The 26,400-nt window shown below is 43.6% G+C and overlaps 1 protein-coding gene and 1 pseudogene across 4 annotated transcripts in view; both read right to left on the bottom strand.

Moving 5' to 3' along the window:
* MGAT4C (MGAT4 family member C) overlaps nucleotides 1–26,400 on the bottom strand; it is a 1,156,917-nt gene that overhangs the window by 298,586 nt on the left and 831,931 nt on the right. The window lies entirely within an intron of this gene.
* LOC146855966 (adenosine kinase-like) lies at nucleotides 10,402–11,729 on the bottom strand (annotated as a pseudogene).

Here is a 26,400-nt window from a genome sequence, read left to right as displayed (position 1 = left end):
AAGGTCTGATTAGTCCAAGGCTGTCACTTCAATTCCCAGAATTACAGACAAAAGCTGTCCCTAAAGGGGTTGATGATGATGGACTGGAGATACAAATAACAGAGGGTCTATGAAATTTAATGATGGGCGGTCATGCTAAGCGCTATCAAAATTAGGGTGCCGAATATCAAGGCTTCACAGTCGTTTCCACCTCTTTCATCCACCACAAGACACTCCCTGCACTATATTTCACGCTTCAAGGTTCTTTTCATGCCTCCTCTCTACCTTTGTTACTCTTTTTCTGCCTTTGTCTTCCTCCTTCTTCTCCCCTGTTGTTTTTTCTCTCTATGGCTCCGGGTCAAAGTCTGCTGAGGAGACATAAATGTCTGTCACCAAAAATGAGTGCCAGTGGGCCTCACCTGGAACCATCGGCTCACATCTAGCACTGCCACAGAGGGACTGCTTGCAGATAGTCAATCAGCACAGGAGAAGAACCAGTCCCACCTCCAATGTGACTTTAGCACATTGATGGCGACATGTGGAGTGCTCTTGCTGTATTTGGTATGTTACTTCAGGACTCATGTCAGAATGCTCATGTTCTTTGAAGTACGGGGGCATTAGGATGCAGTCATATCCCATTCTCTCCTTTGATGTGCTATCATACCTCTCCCTCTCAGTGTTTGTAGTCTCTGTCTGAAAGATCCGCTATACTTATTTTATTAGGTGCAGTAGCAAAAGCTGCTAAAAATAACCAGACAGTCAACATATCTGACTTCAGGGGCTACATATTAATATATGGTAACACATATCCCCAATTGTACATTGAAATGGATTTTCCAAGTGGATGTCCCAAGTCTCTGAGGAGTTCTGTGACCATATAGAGCCATAGGACTTCAGGACAAGTGCCTTTATAAAGCCATGGAACTCCTCATAATATTCCCTGTTGGAATATTGTAAGACATTAGGTTACTGGTTGGGGGGGGGGGTGAAATCCTTTTCAAGCAGGAACCACAATGCCTCTGAGGGTGAAGCACAAGCAAACCCTAAATTAATCTGTGGTTAACACTCGGGTAGCATGGCACTGAAGAGTCAGGCTTAACGCAGATGCAATGTGTAATGTATCTGTTCAACATTTCAAACAGTAACACTGTAACACACTGAAACCACACCACAAAAGGATCCCACAACAGATCTAGAAAAATAGAGTAATTTTTAATTAAAAAAAACCAAGACCAAATTGACAAACATTCGATCAGTAGAACCGGAGATATGCAGGTTTAAAGATTTCAGTGAAAATAGTGCCTAAAGGCGTAAAGCGCCAACTGTGGAGTTCTGGTTGTGCTGGGCTGGGAAAAGGTCAGAAGTTCCTGCTGACAGCGAAGGAGCATGGGCAGGCTACAAGGACCCAGTTAGGCCCACTAAACATGATACCTAAAATCCTGGTGTGTAAAGTGTTGCGATGATCCGTGTCGAAGATTCATTGCGCAGCCGAACCAATGTGTCGGTTCTGAGATGCAGCACAGCTGCGATGCGAGGGCCTGCATCATCATCAAGAATCCCATTGACAAGGGCTTGCAATGTGAAGTCCAGCATCAAGGATGTGTCATGCAGTCGGGTCATGTGAGACTGTGATGCATAATCTGGCATTGTTGTTCAGCCTCCTGTCGAAAAAAGGGATACGAGGGCCTGCTCCAAGGATGCGTTGCACAGTGGCAATTCTGATGAGGTGACAGGCTGCAATGTGGCACGGGTCATTGTGATGGTTCAAACCCATGTAGCATTGGTGATGCATTGGTTCTGCTGGGGGTTGCAACACCCAGCATAGGAGGTGCATCATTTCACTGGATCCACAGAGGGTGGCAGAGCACCTTAGGCCCACCTCCAAGGGGCCAAGCCTGGGATGGCACAACTTGGCAGGGTAGACTCACAGATGTCAGAATCCAGTTGCCGAGTCAAGGTTTGTGGAACCTTCTGTCTCTGAGGCTTGTGTCAGGAGACCAGACAACTAGCCCTTGGAGTCACTTTCGAGTCCTAGGTTCAACAGATGTAGGTCCAGTCCTTCTCACCCAGGCAGGAGGACAGCAGGTCAGCACAGCAGAGCAGCAGTCCTTCAGAGCAGCAGTTCAGCAGTGTGGCAGTCCTTTTAGCAGCACAGAAGTCTTTCCTCCTCACAGAGTATCCACAGGTCCATAAGTGTACTGAAGAAGTGGTGTCCTCGGCATCACACTGGACTCATCGCTCATAATAAATGCCAGATCAACGCTGACTCCTCATCATTTTTGCACATGCTTCACCTGCTTCGAAAGACATTGAGATGGATCCCCAAGCAATTCAGTAAGGCGGTCACCCATGCACTCGTCACCAGCAGACTTGACTACGGCAACGCACTCTACGCCAGCATCACCCAGAAACAGCCTAGGAAGCTACAGAACATTCAAAATGCCAATGCCAGACTGGTCCATGAAATCCCTCACCGTAGCCACATAATACTACACCTCTGTCAACTCCACTGGCTCCCAGTCAACAAGAGAATCACCTTCAAGTACTCACTTATGCCTACAAGGCTCTCCACGATGCAGGTCCAGCATATCTGAACCATCGCCTCTCATTCCATGCACCCGCTAGACAACTTTGCGCTGCCCAATTTGCCCTGGTCACTGTCCCATGGATTCACAAGACCAGAACTGGAGGAAGTTCCTTCTCCTACCTCACCACCAAGAATTGGAACACCCTGCCCCTCCAACTCAGGCAATCCCCCGTCGCTGATGCAATTCAGGAAGGATCTTAAGACCTGGCTCTTCGACTGAAACTCTATGCCCATACGGATCAGCAGCCCTCCCCGCATTACCTTGAGACCCTCATGGGTGAGTAGCCATGCCATACAAGCTCCTGATTGATTGATCCAATATTTAAACTTGGTACCCACCCTCTGGAAGGTGGGAACGTTTCTAGAGGTTTGAAGTCCCCAGGCATCCTGACTTTCCTGCGATGGCTCCAGACAAATTACAGGAGCAATGCAGTCCTTTTTGTGGAAGCAGGACACAGCCTATTCAAGTGTAAGCAGGGCTGTGTCAAGCTTCACCCTCTCATCCTGCCAGTGAAGGCCCACCCAGGTTCACCTAAGCTCTCTATAATGTATGGCTGGCTAGGTTGAATGCACAAAGCTCAACTGTCAGCTACACCCAGCCATGTGGCCCAGAGACAGGCTAAAGGCACTAAATGGCTAAGGCAGGAAAATGCCAACTTTCTAAAAGTGGCATTTTCAAAATTGTAACTTAAACTCTGACTTCACAATGAGTTGGATTTTTTCAGTATAATTCCAATGATACCAAATATGAACTAGTTACCTGCTCCCAATTAGAAATGACAGCTCATCAAATGTAATAAGGTAACTCCACTATTATCCTATGGAAGAGGTAGGACTTGCAGTAGTGAAAAACACATTTAAGAGTCTTTCACTACATGGACACATAAAAATGCACTGCACCCCATCCTCTCGGCCATCCAGGGCCTACCCTACGGGTGACTTATATGTATTAAAAAAGAAGGTGTGGGCCTGGCATGAGGTTTATTTTTTCATGCCGAATTGGTAGTCTTAAAACTGCACACACAGGCTGCAATGGCAGGCCTAAGACATGTTTAAAGGGCTACATAAGTGGGTGGCACAGTAAGTGCTGCAGGCCCATTTGTAGCATTTAATTTACGGGCCCTGGGTTACAGCTTTACTAGCAACTTATAAGTGAATTAAATGTGCCAATTAGGGATAAGCCTATGCTATCATGTTTAAGGACTGAGCAAATGCACTTTAGCACTGGTCAGAGTCTGAAGGCCACCAAAAACAGTATCAGCAAAAAATGGAGGAGGAAGGCAAAAAGTCTGGAGGAAGGCCACACTAAGGCTGATAGGTATAACAGATATGTTATTTCTTATAAATAGTCTGCCTCATATGGAGAGGCAGCTTGTGTGGCTTTTTCTTTGAGATGTGTGGCAGGAAGATAGGCTGCATGAGTGCACTCTAGGAATGTTGCATGGCCTCTGTGGCATACCGGCTTCTCCATTGAGAGAACATGGCAGAGGAAGTAGTTGTTATGGCATCTCCAAGTCAGAGGCCACTGCAGGTGGTTCGCTCAGAGTGTGCAGTCTCTGCTGTCAGAGGCCTTGGCAGCTGCACATGCTGAACTGGGCAGAATGTCACCAGTCGCTTGTAATAAGTGATTACAAGTGACAAGTGCCATACTTTTGTTAATAGGGGCGGGCCTTATGTTACTACGCACATGTAATAAGAAAGTAATTCCTGCATGCAGGGATATTAGAACACTTCTTATAATAATAAAACGATGTCTTTATTCCCATTGCTCAGTATGTGATATTATAAACACTCTCAATGCTAGTTTTACAGCATCAAGAGATGTCAAACTGGGCTGCACTACTACTGATGATATTTAATTATAGGTGGGATCAATAACTGCTTCTATCAGGTGATATCCATGTTAAGCTCTCACTCTCTTTTTTTTTGGTCCTCATATGTGACAAACAAGAAGTGTATTATCAGTTTCTGGAGTCATCTACCCACAGCCTGTTGGGCATTACCTCCCCCTGATACACCTTCCTTCAACCAGTTTTAGAGGTTGTGGGATCACCCCAACCTACCTCTCCTTGGATGAAGATGTCCTAATCCTTGGACCTTTAAAGTACCATTGCCTGGTGATGGTTTCAAAAGTAAGATGCCAGGAGTTCCCAGATACTAACCCTCTTTTTGGACCTGTTTATGCAGTCCAGTCTACCTATGCACCTCGCTGAATTTAGCCAACCTGGGCAAGACAGCAGGGTACAAGAGACCCAGTTAATGCAGATTTCCCTACGTGCTATTATTATCAGGATTAATAAAAGTTGATTTTGCAGTTTTCTTTTCCTCCCTTTAAATCCATCGCCCTCTAATACCCCAAATATAAGCAAAGACAGGCTTATCTCTATTCCCTTTTTCATAACAGCTGTTAAGACCTTACCCACTTCTTGCCAGTAAGCTTGAGTTCCTGGACATTGCCAGAACATGTGCACATCATCTGCTTTCTCCAATTCACATTTCAGGCAGGATTTAATTTTTCTCCCATTTTGGATAGTTTCTTAGGGGACCAGTAAGCTCTGTGTAAAGTAAACAGATGATTTCTTCTTAAGGGTGCAAATCTAACAAAAGACTAAAGTGTAGTCATAGATACTTGCCAGAGAGATGTTAAGTCTGCTGCAGGTAGGGCTTCTTTCCACCTTTCTTCCGGCAGGGTGTTGGGGTCATCTTCTTCTTGGAGCAGCATCCAATATCACTTAATCGCCTCTTCTTTTTGCGAGTTGGTACTGCAGATTATTTCCTCCAAGTCAGTGATGAATCCCACATTCAATTGATCTCGAGCCCAGCTTGCTAATTGCAAATATTTAAACCTAGACAGCCCATTATTTGTTTTCTTCGCTAGATAGTCCTCATCCATCAGCTGACCTAGTGAGTCTAAGAAGCACAGAGGGGTCCTCGGGGATTTCCAGATTGGGGACATTTGGCTATAGTAAGACATACCTAGGATTCTCCTGACCTATACCATAACCTACATGCTGCAATCAACACTCTTAGCCGTACCTTTTTGAAAAATTTGGGGTGGCCAAATTTAAAGAGGAAATAGCTTACTTGTTCTGCCAAATCCTTTGTTAGAGCTCCCTAACAGGGCCGGACCTGTTGATGGTTGTTCGTTAATAATACTCTAAAGTTTTTCATTTGAAAGGCCCATCAATACAGCTGAAAGTCTGGGAAAGCTACTCCACCATCCAGTTTTTTTCTTACGTAGCTTTTTCCAGGCAATTCTTACACCTTTATTAGCCCATACAAAACTGCTCAGTTCCTCTTGTATTTTCCGAAACCACTTGGTCTCAAAGTGTAGGGGTAATTCATTAAACATAAAGGTGAACTTTGGTAGAATCATCGTTTTGATTAAGTAGGTCCTACCTATGATAGCTAAAGGGAGATGAGACCAGAGCTTTAGTAACCTCTTGGTTTCTCTCATTAGACTTGAGCAGGTTACCTGGGCCATGTCTTCCAGGTTTTTTACCACCTAGACTCCTAAGTTCCTGATTTCTTTTTTTTCACTTTTTTCCAGGGTGGCATGCATTTAGTGGTGTATTCCAGGCCATTACCTCTGTTATTTCCTCGCTAACCAGGTACCCTGCTACATTCCCAAAATCTTTCCGCATGTGCAAGATGATAGGGAAGGGGCTTGTAAGATCTTTTGCATAAATCAGTAAATCATCTGCATAAAGGGCCTCTTTCTTAACCCAATCTTGGTATTGGAATGGTAACATTCTCTGTTCTCCCCTGATTCTTCTTGCCAGGGGCTCAATATATAAATTAAACAATAAAGGGCATAAAGGGCAGCCTTGCCTGGTACCACGTTCTATTTTCAGTTGTGGGGTAAGGGAAACGTTAACGAATATCCACGCCGAAGAGCATCTATATATGTTCTTCATTGCATGTTGAAACTTGTTCCCTAGCCCATTTTTTCTTATGACTGCATATAGAAAGGGCCAGCTCACCCTGTTGAATGCCTTTGCGGCATCGATTGTCATAATAACTAAGGGGAGATTCTTATCTATGTCCAAGTCTATAGCACCCACCAGATTATGGACAAGGTTGTGTAACTGTCTATTCTCCATAAACCCTTTTTGAGATATATTAATTAACTCTCCCATTTCTCCATCCAATCTTTTGGCCAAAATGTCTGTGAATAACTTATAATCATTATTAAGCAAAGATATCGGCCTGTATGAGTCACATTTTTGGGGGGGTTTTGTTTGGTTTTAAAATAAGTGTTATTATTGCATCATTCCATGTTTCTGGGACAGGAGCTTCATCTATGTATGTTGTGTTAAATAAAGTAGTCAATACAGGGGTAATTTCGTCCGCCAGGACTTTATATAGTTCACTCTGTATTTCGTCTGGCCCTGGAACTTTCCCCTTTTGTAATCATTTGATTGCATTAAGCACTTCTCCAGAGCTAATTTTGTGTTGAGGTATTCCTCTTTATCTTGTGCAAGTTTTGGTGAGGGGTCATTTCGAAACCAGGCGTTAATTAGTTTATCTGTCGCTAGACAGTCTTCCCTATATAGATTTTGAAAGAAACCTGTGAACGCTTTCCCAATATCCTGATCATCTTGACATTGTTCACCAGTTCCTTCCAAAACGACATCATTAATTAAGCTCCTAACCATATCAGCCCTTGCCTTCCAGGCCAGTAATTTCCCAGAGCCTTTGACATGTTCGTAATGTGCGAGTTTACTAGCATTCCATTTTCTTTAACTACCTTATCCAGGTGCTCAGTTAACTAATTTTTAGCTTTGTCCATCTGCGTGTAAATTTTTGTTATTATAACGGGATCATCCACTTTATACAAATATTTATGTCAGGCGGCTATTTTAATTTTTATCTCCCTTACTTTATTGTTATTTCCTCTCCTCCTATGCACTGCATAGTTAGTCAGTCTCCCTTAAATAAAGGCTTTGTAGGCATCCCAAATTGTTCGTAAGGTGGCAGAGTCCCTATTTACCCCAAAAAAACTTTACGGTATCCTGCTTCTGCTTAGTTATTATCTCTTGCTTCTCTAATAGGGACCTGTCCATTGCCCATCTAGACACTGTTACGCCACAATCCAGAGATAGCTCTAGTTTTACTGCGGAGTGGTCTGATAAATTTTCTGGTTGATGGCTATGCCTTAATCATGTTCCTTAATCTAGTGTTGATCAGAAAATAATCTATACGAGAGGTGTGGCCATATTGCCTGTTATGATATGTATAATCTTTATTCCTGCCTGCCTTGTATCTCCAGGGATCTATCAAACCCAAATTATTCATTAAGGTCTGGATAAAATCCCTCATTTAGGTGTATTAACCGTCGGCCTGGGGTAGGATTTGTCCATTGCAGGATCAAGTAATCCATTAAAATCTCCCACCATTATGATAAGATTCCCGTTATCTAATAATTGTTGGAAAAGTTCCTGAAGCGGAGTTGGGTCCTCTATGTTTGGACCGTAATAGCTTATCAGAGAATATTTGATGCTATTAATTCAAAACCGTGGTGATTAACCATCTCCTTTCAGGGTCTGTGGCCATATTTATTAATTTGGCTTGGGCTGAGCTTTTTATCAGAATTGCCACTCCTTTAACTTTACAGTTTTGGTTTGTGCATGTAAACTGGTTAATCCATCTGTGACCCTTAATTATTCCCTCCAACTCCTCCTAGTGCAAGTGTGTCTCTTGTAACATTATGATGTCATTGTTTGATTGCTTTAAAATTTAAGAACTCTCCTTCTTCTACCAGGTACCCTTAGGGCGTTTATGTTCCAGGTTAGACCCCTCAGGCTGTGCGTCATATTTGAAGTGATTATCTTCCAGGGTCCCCCAGACTCCAGCGCCCCCAATTCCATATTTGTTTGCCACATATGAGAGCTGTGTGTTTTTTATTATTTTCTCCCACTTGCTCCCCACCCGGTGTACTCCTTTTCTGCTATTTACATCAAATGTGAAGTGCCCCCCCTTGAACTTCCCCTTCCCACCCAGGGGAACCCTCCCGTTAACCAAACTGGGTAAATTGACATGCCCATCAGCTCTCGCCTCTCCGGATTTAATATATGTCCTTGATTTGTCTATGGACATTTAGCCTAATGCTGTGTTTTTATTTGCTTTATTAGATTCTCAACTTCTGCTGGCTCTTTTAAATTGTGCCTTTTTTTTATTCCACATTATTTTTAATGTGGCTGGGAATTTTAGTTGAGCCGTCGATCCTAAAGGCTTGAGCTCTTGTATGTGTTTGCCTAACTCCCATTGTCGACTTTGTGTTTCTTTTGCTATGTCCGAGCGAATACGGAAGGACCATTTGTCCTTTGTGTATGAGCCTGCTTTTAATGCTTCGGAAAGTATCCTTTCTTTAGTCAAGTAGGTGCTAAAATGTATAAGGATCTTTCTAGGCTTATCTATGTTGGGGTTTCTTTTGAAGGGATCCCTGTGTACTCGCTGCATGTCCTGTTGAAGATCTAGTGCACTGACTGCTGGTATGAATTCTTTTATCAGGTTTACAATAAATTCCTTCTGGTTCCCTCCTTCTTTTCCTTCTGGAATATTAAGAACCCTTAAATTAATCCTTCTGGAATTGTTCTCTAGGACTTCAATCTTCTCTCTGAGTGCTTTCTCCCCCACCTTGAGATTTTGAATCTCTTTACTGTTACCACCTATTTTCTTTTTCATGTCCTTTATAGATGTTTCCAAGTTGCTGATTCTTTCAGTCAGATCCGTTAATTTAATTTCAAGGCTCTCACGTGGTTCGCAGATTTTTGCTCGATTTGCTTCTGATAATGCAAATCTGTTTTTAATCTCTTCTGAGGGTGTGAGCAAGAGCTCCACAATGTTTACCTGGTTCGTGGGGTGTGGTTGTGTGCCCTCCTCTACTTGGGGTGGGTCGCCCCTAATTCTATTCTAGATGTAGTTTTGGAGCTTGCTGCCTCTTCTGACAAAGCCTGGAACCGATTTACTAAAGGCAAATCCTGTATTGTCCTGGCCTGGTGGTACCTCATGCCGTGAGTGCTATCTAGCAGGCCTGAGCCACAGTCCTGCTAAGTGTTTTTTCACTCCCCAGTACTTTAAAAAGGATCTTAATGAGGGTGTAATCTTAATTTCTCCCCCGATGTGTCTTTTTTTTATCACAACTTATTTTCTTTTATATGTCAGTATCAAATTACCCAGTAAAGTCATGAATTTGTTTGCTACAGAAATTGAGTTTCTGGTTCAAAAACTGCAATAAAAAAACCCAGAGAAGGCATGTTTTACCAATTACCTCAAAGTAACGATAAGTGTGTGAAATTGTGTGTTTATTATCCTGTTTGGCATATCCTGATAAGAGTAGCCTGCATAAATAATTCTGTACCTCTTTTTCAGCTTTATGCACTGTAAATATGTCCTTTAATAGGTACACTGTAGACTGAGTTCATGTAAGTACGTTTTAGATCAATGTGGGGTTAAGAGGACTAAGACACAAAAGCACCAAATACTTCTATCTCATTGACCATGCTTGAAGGACAACAGTGACTTGGTACAAATGAACGAACACAGACCAACACTTTACTGTAGAGTTTTGTACGATGCATCACCTAGAAGGGTTATGGGAGCAGTGATCCTTTGTCGTCAGAGAGGTGATAGCAGGGAAGGGGAGGGATCAATGCTGCCCACCTAGCTCTGCCATCTCGAGAAAGACAAGTAAGAGTTGTTTGGGCTTAGTGCATAGATCAGGTGAGAAAAGAAGGCAGTGTGAGACATAGGAGCAGTACAGAAGTTTCAATGCAGGTGTGATGGGCTTGGTAAGAATAGGGGAGGTCATCAACTAACAAGGGCCTATGGTATCATTTAAAGTCCGGCTTCTCTGGGAGTGTACAACCTGATCGGTGAATGACCACATTTGCATCATAATGTGCGGCTCGAACGCGTTTCTCAAGGGGGTGGTTGTACACCAACTATGATGAGAAAACTCCAACAAAGGCATCTCCGGCACCATTTGTGCCCACAATTAACTCTTGATCGATTTCTAGGACTGGGAAGGCAACCACTTTGTCCGCTGTATCCATGATGGTGTCATTCTCACCTTGGGTGAAAACGACAACCAGTGGTCGATTGCTCTTCGCCTTGGGCAAAGCATGCGTCTTCTGGGCAATCTCTTTTATGTCTTCTGTCTTACAGCCCTGCTCCTGACCGAATGCAAGGGCTTCTATCTCATTTCCGAACAGGATGCCAACGCATGGCATGACTTGCATCAAAGGCTCCTTGAAAAACTGGCTGATAAAGGGAGTCGACAAGTTCAACCCAAAAAGCTTGTTCTTCTTAGAGGCTTGGGAGGCAACTTTTAAGATGGAAGGAGGGGATACAGTGAGGAAGAAACCTGCAATGTAGTTCACTTGAGCCTTTCCACTTGCTTCCAGTTCACCTCCATGTCCAGGTGTTTCTCCTTGCTAAAGCAGTTGGCTGCAGCTAAGTTAGCCACTAGTGACCTGTTGTCCACAGTAATACAGGCAGCGCAGGTTCCCGTGGGCTGTTCACTCTGTTCATAATAGTGTGCATTCACATGGGCTTCTTCTGCTTTCTCCTTCAGAATTTTCCCCAAACTATCCACACCTATGCAGCTGAAGAAGGTGGTAACTCAGTGTGGTGTCTGGATCATCCACTGTGCCACTTTTACAGAGTTCTGCGTGGAGCCCCCAGCATGGTACTCAACTTTGAATTTTTTCACAAGTTCATCAAAGAGTTCCTTATGCTTCTCCTCAGCTAAGATCTGGTCAATGTATTTCAGTCCATACTTGTCCAGAAAGTCCTTGCTCACCACCGCACAGATGTCCAGCAGTGGGTTTCCCATGCCAAACAGGAGATTCTCACCGTCCTCCTCGGTCTTCTCTTTTTCGTCGGGGGCTTGATGTTGGCCGGGTCTGGTGGCTCTGTGGACTAAAGCAGCCACTGCAGGAGTCTGTGTTCAACCTCATGGTCACAGGTTCAAATCCCGGTGGCTCCACTCAGCCTTTCATCCATCTGAGGTTCATAAAATGAGTACCATTGAGTTGGTTAACAATAAACATCTGTTATTAAGCACCAAGATGCCTACGGGTAATCGTGCGCTTTACAAAATACACATGTCATGTTATGTAATCTTCTTTGCTTGTGGCTCATCTGCTGCCATCCTCATGGTTGTGTGTGTGCAGAAACTGCCCTGAACTGACAGCACTGGATCTGCTGCTCTAGACCCTCTTTTGCAGTACTTCCCTGCCCTCTGGTCTGTCTCTTCTTGCTGCCTTTTCTCCACTGGCCTTCTATTTTCGCTCTCCTCATGCCTGTTGCTATCTCTGGTACCACCTCCTGCTGCCTCTTTCGTGTGTCTCCGCCCTCCACTGTTTCTTTTGTCCTGCTCACGTATTTTGTTCTTCCTTGGGTATGTCCCTTTTGCTCGTTTTCTGCCTCTCTTGCCGGCTCGCTATCCCTAGCACAGTATGTTTAGGGAGCGTCTGTTCACTTCTTCACCCCCGTGTCCTCCCAATCATCAGCGAGCCTTGGGCTCTCTGTATCTCTTATCTTACTGTCGGTGTGGCGGTGTACACCTCTTACCCTCTTTGTAGTCTTTTATGTCTGTTTTCTTTTCTTTAATTTGATTGTCCCTCTAGCTTTTAGGCTTGTCTTGTATGCCCTTCTCTGGCATATCTGAGTTAACTCTATTCACAGACTGCTCTCTCACCTATTCGTGCCCTCATCACTCAGACTAGAGCCTGTTTAGCCTCAAGTCCAAGTTTACCTCCTTCCCCCTGTTCCCTAACCTGCTGACTAGCTCCTAAAATCCCAGCCGCTTCACTCCTCTTGGAGTCTCCTCTTTCCATCCCTCTGCCCTTCTCCCACTACCCCCTATCAGATCCCCCTCAATCCACCACTCTCTCCCCCCCATGGGTCTAGTGTATTCCTAAGATTGCGACCTCTTTTTTTCTTGTGTGTATGCTCAGGAATATGATCTTTAGTAAGTGTGCTTGGCACAGGGGTAAGCTCTCACTCTCTTGCTCAATTCTGTAGTGTGGAACAAAGGTCCAAATTGTGTTTATATTCTATGTCTTATTTTCTGCTTTTACATATGGTTCAGAAATGTTATGTAATTTTCCCCTTACATTATTCTTTGAGAGTTTGGTAGTTGTAGTGGTATCTTCCTCCCCATGCCCCTTAGTTACATGTGGAATGTTGAATTTGACACTTGATAAGAGAGAGAATGAGGGAGCTGACGAGGCGGTGTGAAGATGAAAGAAAAGATGTTCCATCTTTGACAGGTATAACGGCTTGTATAAGTCTGTTATTTTGATGTAAAATTTAAAGAATGAGCTTTTAGTTCTCTCTCTCTCTCTTTCTTTCTCTCGCTCGCTCACTCTCATACAATAGGAACCATGTTTGCAAGCCAAGTGCGACAGCTGTGACTGAAATGAAACCACTTCACGCAAACAGTGGTGATGATGTTACCTCCCTGATGGATGCTATAAAACAGGATGCAGCAGTCCTGCCAATAGAGCATCTATGGACTGAGCAAGAGTGTCGCAAGTGGACCATTGTGCGCGCTGACACTGGAGTATCACAACCAACAACTAAAAATTACAATATGCTAATAAAACTAAATGGGTTGGAGTGAGGTTTTTGAAACATAATGCTTTTTCTTCAGCACAATTACTGAAACTTGCATCTATACACCAATATTTTCATTTTTTCTGACTTAACATCTCTATTCTTTGCATATGTCTAGGAAGACTACCATTAATTGGATAATTAAAAAATAACCCTGACTTTTTTGAATTTACAATACTTGAATGCTTGGAGATGTTCTGCTATCTATTTTTTATATATATATTTATATATAATACGACAATTAGCCAACAATCTGCTTACAATATACATTTAACCTTTTCCACAAATACTGTTTTTTGAATGCTATAGGGCAGTTCAGATTGAACTGTTCCCATGGCCAGCAGGGTCAGGGCTGATTTGCATATGGCCACAGGATTCAAGCTCGCCTGGGTGTTGGGGGCGGAGGGTTGATACCACAATACCGTTCCCAGGATTTCTTGTTTCCGGTCCAGGGAGTATATAGCCTGGCAGTTCGGGCTGGACTGTTCCCATGAGGTACAGGGTCAAACCTGATTTGCATATGGCTGAGTCCAAACCCGGGGGGTGTGGTGAGCATAAAAACGATGGATAAAATCCAGATCTGTAACTGGAGGTGCATGTTTGATTGTTTAGCATTCTGTTTATCATCTGTTGTTTTTGCTTTTCAAGCTAGCCTGTATGGTGAGGGATGATAGCCCAAAACTGGTCCCAGGATGCTTGTTTCTGGTCCAGGGAGGACCTGGTCTGGCAGTTTGGGCTGGACTGTTCCCATGAGGAGCAGGGTAAGGCTGTTTTGATATCTAGCTGGGTCGAAATAGGGGTGGTGTGGTGACAAAAAAGTGATGGATTAAACGCATATCTGTGACTGTAGGTGAATATTTGACTTGGTCAGCATTCCGTCCATCATCTGTTCTTTTTGCATATATTCCATAAACGGCACAGACTCATCATATACATTTCAAATAAAAGAATGTATGGTTCTCTATAATGTTTCTTTCCACTTGATGCTCTTGTTATCCTGTCTTCACTCCTTTCTTTTATTGCGCTTCTCAGAAAACAGTATCAATTGTTTTTGAATGTTTGTAAAAATTCACAAAGAGCCCTAGACTGTTTTGGCCTATAAGAGCCTCGTTACTAGGGCATAGCTTGTGTCGTGGGGCACAGTGAGCTATGGGCTCACATCTGGACATACCCATCGCTCTTAGGGTGTCAACTGGAACAAACAATAGGATGATGGAGGTAAAGTTTGAATTAATCTCAACCACTGGTGATTGCTTGTGCTTCATTTTAGTCCATCATTTTTTGCCCACCATACCATTCTAGACAGAGGCCTGCCGTATGCAAATCAGTATTAACCCTCCTCCTCATGGGAAAATCTCAAATTGCCAGGCTTGGCCCCCTCTGGAAGGGAACACACGTTCAAGGCTTTTACAGTTCACCAAGGAGTTTCATGATCAGGTGGGAGAATGAGGAGCCACACAGAGTTGATTTATAAGATCTCTGCACTGTAAAATTAGTTTTACATTCTTTAGGGGCTAATTCATTCCTGGCAATAAAGGAGTGACTAGTATACTACAAAACTGAAAGGAAGCTTCTTGTTAGGATAAGATCACTAGCAGGCCTTTCTGAAGAGTGTCTATTCCGTGTACTTTTTTCAGAACACAATAAATAACGTACATCATTGGGGTTCTTGTTATATCCTACTAAAATGACAGATAAAAACATTCTCAAAGGAGTTTTCTAAAGGCCTAGAGAAGTCAAGCTCCTGTTGAAGTTGTTGGCTTGGACAGGAAAAATCTGAGTGGGACACAACTGGGTACATTTTTGGCACCCCACCCTTGTTTCACCTCCAGACATAGTAATTTGTTTGTTTTTTAAAAATGCTCGAGTGGCGCAAGGATGAAAGATATAACTAAGCAGGCATCGGTGAGGTCAGATACATTGACAGAGAGTCACCCCAGAACCAGTTTTCAGACCAGAAAGAATCTCTAAGTGGGACAAACCTGTTTCACTTGCCTGCCTTGGGAATGATCTCCACACCATGTCCCAGTCTTTCAGAAGTGGAAATAAATGACCAAGATCCACTTTTACCCAACCGCCTGGAATATTTTGTCTGGCAAGTTTTGGAGCCTTAAGTTCCTGAGAGTAGGCTTTTAGGAACCACGTCTTTCTCCAGCCAGGGCTCCTGCACAATGCAGTCCCCTGTGAAGAGCTGTGGCCTTTTGGAGTCCTTTTGCGTTATGTGTTTCTGGAGCAGTCATCCACTTGACCCTTGGAGAGCAGTTCCAATACCTGGTTGCCAACGGGAATCATGAGTGCATGAGTCCCCTTCATTTAAAAGGAGTCAGGAGTATTCTTTCATCTAGTAGTTGATCTAGATTAATTATTTTGAAGACACCAAACAGTCTTGTGGAGTTGCTGTAGGAGTTTAATGTAATAGCAAAGTCCACAGCGAGGCAGACTTTCAGAGATCTCCTTCATGTGTGGCTTCAGCAACACACAAGGACACAAGACAAGTGATCACCCAGGGATCCAAAGTAAAGATAGTGCTATCATACTATGAATAATTCATCCTAGAACCATCAAACTTGACATCTATTTGACAGCCCAGAAGTTCATTGGGTAGTACCCTTAGCAACTGGGTGCAGTTCTCTATAAGCTTTCCAGAATGAAGGTTAATGACATGGATTTGAATAGAGCGAGACTTCCATGAGGCACTGCTCCCCCAAGAAGGACCATGTCTTACGCAGTCATATACTTGTAACGGAACCAGCAACATTGCAAGGAGGTTGAACTTTCCCTATCAACCAGTCACAGCATAAACATGTTGCCTTGGCAGATCTACTACTGCCCTTATTGGTGGTGGTGGGGGTGTTTGCTTAAGGCTGTCAGGATCTTAAAAAGTCTTGCGGGTAGTCATGGATGCGGATGTTATTGAAACTCTTTCCATATGATGGTAATACCAAATTTCAATAACACTGGGTCATTGGGATACCCTTAGAGGCAAAAGGGAAGTAGGAAGAGAGAAAAATAACAGTGGAATCAGCAAGCAACACCTCAGTGCAGACAGGATACAGCTGAGTGCATGATCATCAAGAACAGACAGTCTGAAGGACAAAAGAGGAGAGATACATTTTTTTAAAAAAAAGTAATACACATGAATGGAAATACACTGGCAGCTCCAAATGTAAGTAGGACTGCCCACACTTACTCTCCAAAATGGTGTGTGTCACTGTAACTAGTCCCCCACTTACCTGGAATCAATCAGAGAACCAAACATGATAAAGATGAAGTGTTTTGAAAGAGGAGAGGAGGGAATCTAGTATCTTCAATAACACACTGACTAGAAATCTGTGAGTTGGAAGAAAAGACAAATTGCACAGAACCATGGACATCAATTAACTAAAATGCCAGTGCAAGTGACTTCCCATTATCTTATTTTAAACATCTTACTGCGATTGTTTCACAATAATGTTATTTCTGTCTTGACTCAACCATTTTTTAACTAATGTATTTTTAACTTGCTTAATTTTGATTGATTGTAATGTCTTTTATGGTTTTATAATCGAAATAAAGACTTAATGAACTGAACTGACTTCCCATGCCCTTTGACCTTCTCTTTCACTTACACATGCACATGCTTACACATATTCACATACACACTCACACTCTGCCTACACATACATACACACATTCACACATACACACACACTCTCTTCCATAAACCCACTCAAAACTGCAAGCGTTCACAGAACATACATATATTTAAAACCATTCTTCTACTTACTTCAGCTGCTAAGAAAAGTCATATTTTAGCTATTTGTACTCCGTTTTTTATTAAACTAATAGCGAATAATGTAATATTATTCACTATAAGAATAATAAAAAATTGACAAAAAGCAATGAAAGTAAAGCCCCGACCGATATCTATAAGGAGAAGCTGCTTCTGTTCTTGGCACTGATTTTGCCACTGATGATGCTAGGGGTCGCAAAGGCAGAGCCAGGGGTCACATGTTGCGTGCCAGGGGCCCATGTAGAGAACCCTAAATGCAGAAACTGCCTAGAGAGAAAATAATCCACAACTGCTGCCAGGCATTAAGCTCCTGCAGGTGAAGCTTCTTACCCTGGCTTTATTATTTTTGTCCCATATTTACTTCTCTGTCTAGCCGAGAGGTTTTCTAGCATCATCTACTTGTATCTCACCCAAGTACACCACACTAGTGCTCCAACCTCCCTGCTTCTACAACTGCTGTGATAGAAACTTGTAATTTAACTGTGTAACTTATGGTGTGATTTTCTTCATTGAATTGGTATTTTGAATTTCCAGACAGGGTGCATATAGGACTCAGAATCCATGCTGGTTAACATTGAAACTTTTGTAAATTTAATTTGCCATTGCTGAAGACTTTAGATGCTACCTAGCAGTATCCACCCTAGAAGTGGCAATGTTATGAGTGCCAATTCTGGATCCATATAATAACTGTGTCCCATAAACTGGTGGTGTGATTTTACTAGTACTCTTGCAGGAAAAATCGAGCTCCTGCTCTGTAATTCGAGATTTGTATTGTCATAGCTGCATTCTTTCTTATTTAAAAAAATAAGTAATTTCACAATTAAGGGAAAGACAGATAGCCCACATTTCTCTTGGGAGGTTTAATTCCAAGTTTGAGTATCCTCTTAATGGTATGCTGTCTCTGACACACGCAATAACAACAGTTGATGGACAGAATGCAGAACAATGTCGTACATTCACCCCAGTACAGAGATCTGGGCCTAAATTCATAGTTTTTTTGCTCACCATGCCATTCCAGTTTGAACCCAGCCATATGCAAATCAGTCTTGACCCTGTGCCTCATGGGAACAGTCTAGCCCGAACTGCCAAGCCAGGTCCTCCATGGACTGGAAACAAGCATCCTAGGACCGGTTTCGGGGTATCACCCCTCTTCAGCCAGGATAGCTTGATTCCAGTGGCATGGAGAGTATGCAGCGGTCCATCTTATTTCCATCTGGTTGCAAAAGTTAGTTCTCCCAATAATTGCAATAGGAGAGTGATACAACAAACATATGTGGGCATAGTTAAAAACATTAGATTAACACCACACATACTATTTGGTATAGTGTTGTAAAAACGCAAAATAAAAAGTTAAAAGGTTTTATGAATCTGTACTATTTTCCCCCTGCTGCCATTGAATATCTTTAGACAATTTTTACAAGATTTGGCACATTATATCTACACTAGGGCATATGTTGAACCTCATCTGTTTTGCACCTGTCAACTCCTTTAAAGAAAATTACATTGTGAGATATTAGGTTGTTGGTTGGGGTGGGGGGTGCCCTTATCAAGCAACAACCACAATCCTTGTAATGGTGAACCACAAAAAGTCATTAAATTAATGGTAGCTTGGCAAAAGAGCAGTCAGGCTTAACTTGGAGGCAATGTGTAAAGTATTTTTGCATCACAGAAAGCATAATAAAGGGAAAACCTGACACAAGCAAAATCCTACACCAATTTAGAAAGATAGAGTACATTTTTAGAAATTATTTGACACCAAAACAACAAAAATCCACCCAGTGGAACTGGAGATATGCAATTTCAACAATTTAAGGTAAGTATATTGTCTTAAAGCAGAAAGCGCCACTCGTGGTTATCTGGTCTTGCGAGACTGGGTGAAAGCCACAAGTTCAGGCCAATCGCAATAGAGTGTGGGCTGGATACTGGGATCAAGTTAGTTTGGCTGAAAAAGTTACCTTTTAAAGGCCATCACATAGAGTTCCGTTTGTGGTGGAGGAAGCTGCGAGGAACAGGGAGAGCACCATGGATGGCAGTCGCTGTACCGCAAAGAGTAGGCCGGGCATCACAAAAAGATCATTGCTGTAGCATGAAGATCCTGTCAGGTGTTGCTGAAGGCTCGTGTTGGCAGTCACCGTGGTCTACGGATGCTGTAGCATGAATTGCAGATCTCCCGCCACCGGTTGTAACTGGCAGTTGCTCTAGTGGAAAGAGTTGGATTCACCAGAGCTTTGTATTGGCAGTTGGCAGCAAGATCTTGGCACAAATGGTCCTGTTCGCGAAGAGCCTAAAACATCAGGATTTCTTCTTTCCTTCAAGGAGGAGCTCAACTGATGCCACACCAACAGTCCAGGACCTGGGAGGAACCACTTGGGGATCAGGAACTCACTCCAGCAGAGACCAGCAGGGCTCAAACAGGTCAGTTGCAGGTCCAGGTGCAGCAGGTCAGCTGGGCAGTTGCATAGGGGCCTCTGGAGCTTGTTGTGTCCTTGTAGGTCAGAGAAGGTCAGGCAGCTGATCTTTGGAGAGACTTCAGCCTAGGGTGAAGGGAGCAGGTCCAATCTTACTTCTCAGCAAGCAGGGCAGGGTTCCAGCAGCAGGGTGTCATTCTACTGTAGTGTCCACAGGTCCAGGAATATACTCAAGACTGGGTCTGAGGGTCCTGCTTTTATTCCTGAAGTCCACGGTGAAGTAGGAGAAGCTTCAGGAGTTTTCCCCTTACAGAGGTGTCTGGAATATCCTGCATCGCTTCCCTGGTCCCTGTCTGTCTGGGGACGTACAATAGGCAACAGTGATGTCCTTTGTGTATGAGCTGAACCAGTGCCTGTGAAGTGCAAGTGCATAGGTGACAGCTCTGCCCCTCCATTCTTCCAGAGATGGCCCATCCTGCCAACATTCAGACCCTCTTTTGTAATGCTGTCTACAACGAATACACAAAGGCCAACTACCAACTACACCTAGTCATGTGTACCAGGTAACAGGCTACAGGCACCAAATGTTTCGGACGGCAAAATGGCAACTTCCTAAAAGCGGCATTTTAAGAATTGTGACTTAAAATCCAATTTACCATTAAAGAGGGTTTTAAATTACAATTCCTCAGACACCAAACTTGACTTTCCTACCTGCTCACATTCAAAGGTTAGCACTTATTAAATGTAATAAGGTAACACAATATTATCCTATGTGAGAGGTAGGCCTCAAAGTAGTAAAAAAGAGTTTTTCTCTACCCGGACATGTAAAACATAAATGTCCATGCCCAACATTTTCAATACAACGCACCCTGTCCTATGGGCTATTTAGAGCCAACCACAGGGGTGACCTATATGTATTAGAAAGGAAGGCTTAGGCATGCAAAAGGTTTATTTTACCAAGTTGAAATTGCAGTTTGAAATTGCACAAAAAGGTAGAAATTGCAGGCCTGAGATATGTTTTAAAAAGGCTACTTAAGTAGTTGGCTCAAAAAGTGCTGCAAGTCCTCTAGTAGCATTTAATTTACAGGCCCTGGGTATATGTCATACCAATTTACTAGGGACTTACAAGTAAATTAGATGTGCCAATTGGGTGTAAGCCAATTTTACCATGTTTAAAGGAGAGAACATAAGCACTGTTTGGCACTGGTTAGCAGTGGTAAATTGTACAGAGTCCTAAAAGCCAACAGATGGGTTCAGATACTAGAGGGGTGAAGGTGGGCCAAGTTCAACATGTATTATCTCCCATGGAAGAGAATTACACACATCTTTGACTATAGTTATACAGGTATAAAGGCACATCTGAGATCAAGATGGGTTCCATTGAACCGAGTTCTCCAGACAGAATTAGATTTGAGGGAATTCCTTAATCCCCGCAACAGCAAGCACGGGAAGATTACAAATTGTTTAATAAATACACCATTATAATGAACACTCAGCTAAGTCAATGGCACAAGTCTTCCCCCCTCTACCCTATGTTGATATTCCTTTTTGGAAGGGTCGAAAACGCTCTCACAAAGCAGTCTGGGCTGTTTCTACAGGCAGCCCCCCACCTCACAACCCCGAGCTTGTTCACTGTTATAGCCGATGAGAGGGAACTCAGTTGACAAAGACAGCTTCCCCGCAAGAGCTCACGACACATGACTTGCATAGACTCCTCATCACTGCCAAACCAACCTGTGGCCATGAAGCACTTATATTCAATCCTATCATCATTAACTCCAAGGGCCCGCACTTTAGCAATGGAAACTTAAAAATTCATTTAGAAAATGGGTGCACAGAAAAACACATTTAAACTATCAGCGGGAAGGTGAAATGCAAAGCTGATTATGCATTGAGCTGAGTGCTCATTTAGCTCAATTGTTCTAGGACATCAATTCCAATGTTCATTTTCATGACAATTGGCACCTCAGCACATGCAGATGAGAGCAGCATAATGCTGCTCTAGTTCTGATTAAAATATGCTGAGCTCTTCAAATCTGAATTTAGACCTGGTTATTTAATCATTCAGAACATCTCCCCCTCACGCTGCACAGCATTCTCAAACACACATCTGTATTCACTTTCAATTGTAAATGAGTACATCCTTGCAGCATAGCGTGCGCAATAAGAATACACGGAAGAATTAATGCTTTCTCTGTGTCTTAATTAATGGCATTGGGTTTGCTACTAAACGGAAGGCTTGAAAAGGAACGCTCACATGAAAGAGAATGCTGAATTTTTAATATGTATTTACTTCAATGATAAACTTTAAACGTCTCATGCAGTGCATTAGCTATACTTTTTACATCGCACCAATAAATTATCATTGAATTCTACTAGTAGATACGGGGATCGCAGCACAATAATAAGTAACGTAGAATATTAAGATATTTATTATATGATTATTTCAAGCATCAACAGCACCTTAAGTCATATTAAAATATATTTGTGATGCACCAGTTGTGAAAGTGTGCTCCCTGGAAATCACACCGGGGCTCGACCAAGTATAATCTCAGGTAATCAATTTCTGTGGGCCATTTGGCCATGGAAAACAATGCAGAAAAGAATACACCTCTGATGCGCATACTTCAAAACACAAAGGCACCTTGTATATAGTCTTTGTAGGTGACACATGTAGCTCTACCCTTGTAGTTCAGTTGCACAGAAGATTGCTTTCGGTGTAACAGCAAAACACTCAGGGCATCATTTACTAAAAATATGTGCAGCGCGGTGCTGCAAGCCATTTTCTGCCCCGATCTGCATATTTTGAAAGTACAGGGATGTGCCGTATTAACAATACGACACATCTGTGTGCTTTCCCCTTCACTGGTGCGCAATTGACTGAGATGTGCCTGCGCAGGCACCCTTGCGTCATGTTGCAAGGGTGCCTGCGTTGCGAGGGTGATTGGTTTTATGCAGAAAGGTACACTTTCCTGCACAAAAACAATAATTAATGGCATTTGCCTCTTTCTATTCATGCTGCAGAATGCACCACACATAGAAAGACGAAACAAACATTTACAATGCAATAGGTCTCGCAATGACATTATTTTAAGCTATTGACATTGTAAATGGTAATGTCTTTAAAAAAATTAAAAGGCATTGTTATATACAATACTAAAAGCAACACCTATTGCATTGCATAGCGCGGTGTCCGTGAAGATAGTGCCGCGCTTAATAAAGTAAAAAAAAAAAAAAGAGTGTGTTGAGGGGCAGAGCCCTGTGGTGACTCACTGGAGAGCGCCTTGAGTGCTGCGCCGAGCTCGGCAGTGCCAATGCCCCCCTGCCAGGGGCTTCCCGCACTTTAGCTGGGGCTAATCTTATAATTTCTATAAGGCATTTGCAATCGCTTGTGTTTGCAAAATAAAAAAATTATCCACAGTCACGGTGTAAAACACCGCCGCAAGCAGAATAAAAGTGGCACACCTTTTATTATCACAAGAAGTGTGCAGACATAGGTCTGTTCTCTGCCGAGGGTCACACGGCGTGTGCTCTACTCTGGGAATCTGTTAATACACAGTGTTGCTGCTGTCCTTCTATGCAAGAGAAAAACATTAATTGCTGGGGAAAATAGTTTCATTTGCCATCTGCTGAATATGCAGCGTTTGAGATTTAAGAAATATTCATTTTTTGTAATGTTTTGCTTTATGTTGTCTAGGGCGCTCCCCTCGCTCCATGTCATGAACACACCCCATTTCCACGGCGAGGCTTTCCCGGTTTAAGTCAGTGTTTGGAGGCAAGCCTGGACTACAACGCCCATAATGCATTAGGTTGTAAAATGAACGCCTAGTACTGAAAACAGCAGCCTGAGGCCATGGAATGAGGTGGCAATCCTAGGTTTGCACCCATGTGAGTGATGAAATGTCAAAAAGACACCAATGCCTCAGAACGTGCTGCATACTCGACCTGCATTGGCATATTATGTGGCAAACTGACTCAATAGTTCCCAAATAATTCACGTTTCCTCGTTGCATGCCTTTGGCGACCTTGCCACATAATTTAGTGCTGTTTCACCAGTGGCGCATGATGATGGGCCCCCCTGCAGAATATGACGAGGTACCACCATTTCTATCCGTGTGTGTCTCTATCAGTGTGTTTGCCTTTCAGTGTGACTGCCCGTCAGTGTGACTGCCCGTCAGTGCGACTGCCCATCAGTGTATTACTATCCATGTGCCTTTCTATCGTTGAATGTCTATCAGTGTGTGTGTCTATCAGTGTGACTGCCCGTTAGTGTGACTGCCCATCAGTGTGACTGCCCATCTGTGTGACTGCCCATCAGTGTGTTACTATCCACGTGCCTCTCTATCGCTGAATGTCTATCATTGTGTGTGTCATTCACTGAGACTGCCATTAGTGTGAGTGCATCTGTGAGGGTCTCTCTCAGTGTGAGTTACTATCCGTGTGTCTCTCTATCAGTGTGTCTGCATCAGTGTGTGTGTCTATCACTGTGGCTGTCCATCAGTGTGTGTGTGTAGTGTGTGTGGGGAGGGAGAGGGGTGTGTGGTGTGTGAGTGTGTGTGTTTGTGTGTCTATCAGTGTGTATTACTATCCACTTGTTTCTCTATCAGTGTGTGTCTATCAGTGTGTGTGTGTGTGTCACTATACCTGTGTCTATCAGTGTGTTTAGCAGCATGTGTTTCTCATCGTTGCGTGCGTCATCCATGCATATCGGGGGTTCTGTCAGTGTGTCACTCTGTCTGTCTGGGTATGTGAGTGAGTTCCTAAGTTTGTCAGTGAGTGGCTCACCCAGTTCAGCCATTTCCTTCAGTACTGGGGATTGTAGTGCTCTTGAGTCGATTATTAAACCAGGCGGGACTACAAGTCCCAGAATGCAGCACAACACCACTTCTAAATGCGCCACATTAATAAAAAGCCAATCTTGGTTGACAGGCCTTATCCGGGCATTAAGGAGTCATCAGGCCAGGCTCCTAAACACTGCGTGTGAATCTCTTGCCCCGTGCTCCCGCTCCCTGACTGACCTTGGAGGTGTCTCCGTTGCAGAGATCCATGGCGGTGGCAGCTGGTGCGACCTGACAGAGTTCTGGGCAGCGGGAAGCTCACACAGTGGCGACCGTGGGGCTTTTGGCATGGGAGATAAACGTGCTCTGTGTGTCTAACCTCTCTCTGGGCAGCACCTCCCTCGCTCCTTCCGCCGCCGGCGGGTGCGGGAGAACAACGGCCTCGTGAGAGGGCGCTAGACAGTGGTAGTGAACCGATTAGAAACAGGACGGGTTATTTTAGATGTTCTGCCAAAGGGTACAAAGGTTCATCAAGGGAGAGGGGGTGGGGGTGGTGGGATTCTACTCACATTCGACCGGAGTGGATAATTTCACGGGGAGTGGTGGGCTATCCCTTCGGGAGGGCAATGTCTTTCATGCGCTTTACACTTAACTCGGCGGCCTGCAGCATTTTAAAATCTACATGGGGGAGGGACAGTTGTTGCACACATGAACTCCTAGATACTAAAAGAGGAGACATGTTTATCGTGGGCGCTAGACACGTGCACAGAGGCTTTTGCCACCTTAGCTGTCCAGCCAGCAGTGAATGAAAACACATGGTTTGAGATTGGCCCACTAGATGGAATAAAGCACGTGTTTTAACTAGATTGAAGAGCTGAAACCCCCTGGGAGGGTGTACGGGTGTGGTGTGTCCTAGCACTAGAAATATATTGTTTACAGACACACATGTAAAAAATAAAAAGCAGAATGTACTTAACAGTTTCCTTTCGATCAAATTAAGCTTTTAGATGCCTTGGGCTGGACAGGAATACCTAGGACTTAATGCAGAATTATGAAATAGCTGGTCCCAATCCAAGCCGGTCGCCTCGGTTTCTACGGCACTGCTAACCAGTGGTGCGCGCGCACCACAGAGGAGCGGGGGGAGGGAGAGCGGCAGCTAGGCGAATGCGCGCTGCTGCGCGTGCTGGCCACCATCAGGAATGGGCGTTTTAAAGGTGGGACATTGTCCCGCCTTTGCCCAACCGCGTGCCGTTTTTTTAGAAAAAGAGCACGCGCAAGCCAATGCCAGACGGGGAAAGCAAACCCACATGCACAAGCGTGTGGGTAGCTTTCTAAACCCCATACAAGAGGTCTAGCGCTGCGCGAGCAGTGCTACGCACTGCAACGCAGGCACGAGATCTAAAAACAAGAAGAAATAAAAGTATTTCTCCTCTTTGCTCCACTCCTATGCCTCCCCTGGGGAGGCAGAAGATTCTCACGCATTCCCAGCTTTACAAAACTTTGTCAATCTGGGAATGTGTCAGGTTCCCCACAGCAACACACATGGAATGCCCCTTTCACACAGAGTAATGCGTGAAAAGGGCCCATATTTACAAGGCCATGAAAAGTCACGCAGGGTGACTTTACATCAGCTTGTAAATATGGGCAGGCACACTGCGCTGCCGGTGTGTCAAAAATAGTGACGCACTGGTGGCGCAATGGCCTAGTAAATGAGGCCCTCACATTGAAAAGAATGAACGTCTGCATTTGAATTGTGGTGTTCATTATCCACAGCCGTGGTACATTTTCCGGTATGGTCCCAGAACATCATATTCAGAATATTGTGTAACATAAATATACATTCCTAAATATGGTTTATGAAAACTAGTCATAAATATCGTATCGTTTGAGTTAATAATAGAAAATCTACATCCAATGGGGCAATATTTTTTCCATTGAATTTTTTTTTCTTCTTATAAACAATCCATCTTCCTTTACAGAGCATGTTCTAGGGCAGAATACTGCTCCTGGATGACTCATAGTGTAGATAAATCATGGGTGGTATTCACATTTATCGCCACCCACTAAGGCCTGTTTGAGTCATTCAAAGAAGATATAGGGGTGGGTGGAACTCACAGTTTCACTCCCCGGAATTCCATGGAGTTCCATGAAAACTCTGCAAGATTCAGCAAAGTTCCACGAATGGGCAGAATCAGCATATTGCGCTGCTCATGCTGATTGTTAACGCTGTGAGCTCGTTTCACACTGCAA

This window comes from Triturus cristatus, chromosome 4_1 (assembly GCF_964204655.1).
Source record: "Triturus cristatus chromosome 4_1, aTriCri1.1, whole genome shotgun sequence".
Taxonomy (NCBI): Eukaryota; Metazoa; Chordata; class Amphibia; order Caudata; family Salamandridae; genus Triturus; species Triturus cristatus.
The sequence above is the reverse complement of the archived record's forward strand: the minus strand, read 5'-3'. Positions and strand labels throughout refer to the sequence as shown.